Source organism: Vulpes vulpes, chromosome 8 (assembly GCF_048418805.1).
Source record: "Vulpes vulpes isolate BD-2025 chromosome 8, VulVul3, whole genome shotgun sequence".
Classification (NCBI taxonomy): Eukaryota; Metazoa; Chordata; class Mammalia; order Carnivora; family Canidae; genus Vulpes; species Vulpes vulpes.
This window is the reverse complement of record NC_132787.1, coordinates 52565173-52569561: the sequence shown is the minus strand read 5'-3', so window position 1 is coordinate 52569561 and position 4389 is coordinate 52565173. Positions and strand designations below refer to the sequence as shown.

At 39.5% G+C, this 4389-nt stretch overlaps 1 long non-coding RNA gene across 1 annotated transcript; it reads right to left on the bottom strand.

Annotated features, from left to right (window-relative positions):
• Positions 1-267: 267 nt before the first annotated feature.
• LOC140599953 (uncharacterized) lies at positions 268-2715 on the bottom strand. Its single transcript, XR_012003040.1, has 2 exons — positions 2630-2715; positions 268-940 (listed from the first exon to the last, which is right to left on the bottom strand). It is a non-coding gene; the product is annotated as an uncharacterized lncRNA (long non-coding RNA).
• Between the last annotated feature and the right edge of the window lie 1674 nt (positions 2716-4389).

Below are 4389 nucleotides of genomic sequence, written 5' to 3'. Positions count from 1 at the left end.
GTAATATTGATTTTGTATCTTACAACTTTACTGAATTCCTTTATTTGTTCTAACATACATGGTTCTTATAACATTGAACACATTTCTACCCTATTACCCAGCAATTCCACTCCTGGGTATTTACTCAATGGAAATGAAAACATGTATCCACAAAAAGCTTATGCATGAATATTCAAAACCTCTCTATTCATTATTGACCCAAAATGAAAAATCCCAAATGTCTGCCAACAGAAAAATAGACAAATTAATCAAACAATGGGACACAAATTTTAAAATGAACTCTATTTAAATACAACAACATGGATAAATCTCAAAATTATTCATTGAACAAAAGAAGCCATTTATATGAAATTTGAGACCAGGCAAAAGTAATCCTGATAAAATAAATTAAACCATGGTTGCCTAAGGCGGGCGGTGGGAGGGAAGTAGGTATTGAATTGAAAGAGGGAATGGAGAAATTTGCTAGGGTGATGGAAATGTTCCATACCTTGATGGAGTAGCTGTCACACATGTACCTCAAATTGTATGCTTAAGATCTGTGCATTTCACTATGTAAATTTACCTCAATTTTAAAAAGAGAAAACAAATATCCTGGGTTCCTTTGTAATACTTAACCAAGTAATAAATTTACATTTACTTGTGGATTATTTTTTTGATATTTGCTTTATCCATTAGGTTGTGAAGCTCTGTAAGATAAGTTCACCATTTTATCTATAATACCTGGCACAGTGCTTGACCTGTGGTAGCCATTCATTAATATTGAATGAATGAATGAATGAATGAATAGTTGAGAACCACTGTTTTGGTAGCACGTATCAGACTTTTTAAATAGATTCACCTCCAGGGGTGCTGGGGTGACTCGGCTGAGCATCCAACTCTTGATTTCAGCTCAGGTCTTGATCTTCAAGCTCCACATTGGATTCCATGCTAGGTACAGAGCCTATTTTTTAAAAAAATAGAGTCACATTCAGACTTATGATAGTGTAACTGGACCTCTGTATTCATAGGTCCTCCATCTGTTTGTGCCCCACTGAGAGATTATCACGGCAGCATCATGCCATTTACTTAACAAATGTCCATCCCCCTTTTTCCTCCTTGCTTATAGAACCCTGATTAGGTTCAAGTAGCCACCCTTTTGAACGTAACTATGGGCTTCAGAGGAGATTGGCTCTGTTGGAGGGGTAAAGATTGAATGGGAAGGAGATGCGTGAAACACCGACATATCTAAGCCAATCATGAGGTTACATTCCCCTTGTCAGTGCTTGGTCTAGGCATGTGATAAAGTTCTGGCCATGTGAGATTCAAGGAAATGTACTTGACTTCCTTGCTCTTACAAAAAGACACAGAGAAATAAGAAAGGACTCTTCGGAACTGCTATCTATGCTGGTTATGGGGCAAGATGACATACTAAGTAAGGATGGCCAAGCAAAAAGATGAAAAACATAGGTCTTGGGTGAACTGCTGAATTAACTAACCCTGAGGGTCCTCCTTGGAATTCTTATTATACAGAATAATATATCAATTCTTATTATACAGAGATAATACATCTTCCTCATTGTTTAAGCCATTTTGAATTTGGTTTTTCTATTATCTGTAACCAAAAACATCTCACCAAATAAAAACCCATCAACAGCTCTTCAATATCTATAGGATAAAGTTAAAATTCTTTAGCCTGCCCTGTAAGATCCTATACAATCTGACCCCAGTCTAGTCCTAACTCCAGAATATGGCTTGCCAATTTCCATCTCTACATTTGTGTTCTACATCCTTTACCACCAGTGATGTGCTGGTAAATACTAACAACCAGCTTTTTTAGGAGGAAAAAATCCCAAGCTTTAGCATTTACCAATTTCTGTGGTGTAAATATGCCTATCCCTGACAATTTCATGCTACTAATGTGATGTCATGGAACATGAAGTTGGAAAAGAGATGTGCAATCAGCATTAGTAAGCCAGGAAGCACACACCACCATGTTACCACCCAGCTTTCTCGCCTCTGTCCATAAATTTTCTTCCTAGAGTTCAAAGCCCAACCTGTATCATCTCTCCTTAAAGACTTCATATAAAATCCCAAACTATGACTGCCTTTACCAATTGGAATCTGACAGTTGCCTTGAATTATTAGTTTTCACAAGTATTTCCTAATAAGTGAACTATTTAATCAATTAATGAAAAAACCTAGGAATAATAAAACTCTTACTTAATAAATTTTTTAAAAACTCTTCTTTTGCTAGAAAGAAGAGTTCAGTGACACCAGTTTTGTTCCTGCACCTTCTAAAGGGTGACACCAGTTTTGTTCCTGCACCTTCTAAAGGGTTCCTAGCATTAGGGGAACTCTGGTAGAAAGTCCCTGCCGCCAGGCCCTATGAGCACTAAAGATCATGGGAGGTACTTTGTTGTAAATAGGACTTATCAGCTCTCAATTATTGCAAGTGCTGTTTCCCTGGAGAGCTGTGTTAGGACATTATCTAAAGGGCTCTTGGCAAGATTTGTCCTGCTCCTATTCTAGTTCTGACAAATCCCCTGAGGATGTAAGAATGGGCTTCTTTGGCCATCAGAGGCCTAGCAACAGGTTGGTAAGGAAGAGAAGCCAGTTCCTGAGGCGTTGAAGACAGTAAGTGCAACCTTACCTGATTGGAATGCCAGCCAGGTGGGTCAGCTTCATCTCTTCCTCACAGGGAACACACCTTTTTGGCTTTGGAGGAAAAACAAATAATTAGACTGCCAAAACATTGGCTGAGGCAATGAGGAGAGGCTGGGCAATGGAGTGACTAAGTCACTGTGTCTCCTGACTAGGTCAGCGCTGGGAACCAGGCCAAATTCAGCCTACTGGAAACTGACAGAACATTCAGGGGATAGAAGATGTGAAACTGCACCATATTGCCCCTTTTCCTGTGACTAATGGTGCACATTGAGGTCTATAGGTACTGCACACTAAGAATGTTTTCCTAAATTATGAATATATGTTTTTCTCCCCTGCATTAGAAAGCTCTGGGGTTGAGTGACTATATCTAGTTGGCATCTACTAGACTCTTTCTCAATGATGTGCCCCTGCCCCTATCTCAGTGATGTGTCTGTCACCTTCCAGGTTACTGAAATGATCGGCATTAGTTCCTGCATTATTTATGGTCTATGTGAACAAGCCTGTGCATCATAGCAACTCCTCATATAGAAGTAAACAGATAATAGTTTTTTCAGCTGGAAAAAAATCTGGAATTGAGAAGTATTACCATTACTTAGGTTACCTTGGGTGACACCCTAGGGTGTTAGGGAACCTTCCCAGTTGAAGAGATGAAAACCTAAAGTCAGAAGAAATTGGTAGATAAGACCAAGAACTAGGGAAGGATCTATGGATGAGTAAAGTACTGCAGGAGCATCTGAGAGAAAAGCGCAAGACCCGAACACATCTAAAAAGAAAGCATTGACTATGGGAAGAGAAAAGAAGGCAAATTAAAGGGCTGGATAATGAGACCCAGTTAGACAAAGGTCACAAGTGCTAATCAGGGATACTGGCCCTGCCACAATTTCTAAGCAGACTAGCTCCCCACAGGTGGTCCCTTCTACCCCTCCCCTGGGCCAGAGATCACACACAATTGGCAGCTCTGCTCTGACTTGCCAGTAAATGATCCTAAATATAACACCAGATCACTTGCCTCCTTGTCTAGATCCTCCACAGGACCAATAAAAGCTCAACAAAACAGAAATTAATACAATTCAGTAAACTCTGTTGATATTTCTAGGTGCCCACCATGTGCAAGGCATACAAAGATACAATCATTGATTGCCCTTAGGAAGCTTTCATGAGCAAGAGTAGGCCTTAGTAATCTAAATCCTTCTCTGCTTGACACATGTCCTTCACCTTATCCAGGAATAAAGATGGAAGGTGATGTAGACTAAAAAGACAATGTGAAAAAAAAAAAAAAAAAGACAATGTGGCCTTTGACTACAGACACTCATTCCTAAAAGGAGCTGAAGGGGCTGATTACTGCTACCCATACAGTCCACTTTGTCATTGATTTCCTGCTTCCTACAAGATTTTCCTTTTGATCCATAGTTTCTTCCTCCTCTCCTTCTCTAGATGAATAGTATTTATAGGCCATTATGCAGCAAACAGCTTCGAACACTCAGAATGAGCATATGATGGTTACTTACTACGGAAGCACAATACAGTGAGTTGGTGTTCCTCTGGCCTATTCCATTGAGTATCCTCACCATTGGGCAAACACAAAACTACAGTGAGGTTAAACTGCAGATTCGGCTTCTTACTAGTGTCCCTGCTTAAACCCAGGCTAGTGTTTGTTTTGTTTTTTTAATATCTGAGTCCATTGTCAATACTTCTATGTTGAGTTGTTACATCTTTTCTCCACAACCACAATCTTAGCTCATTACC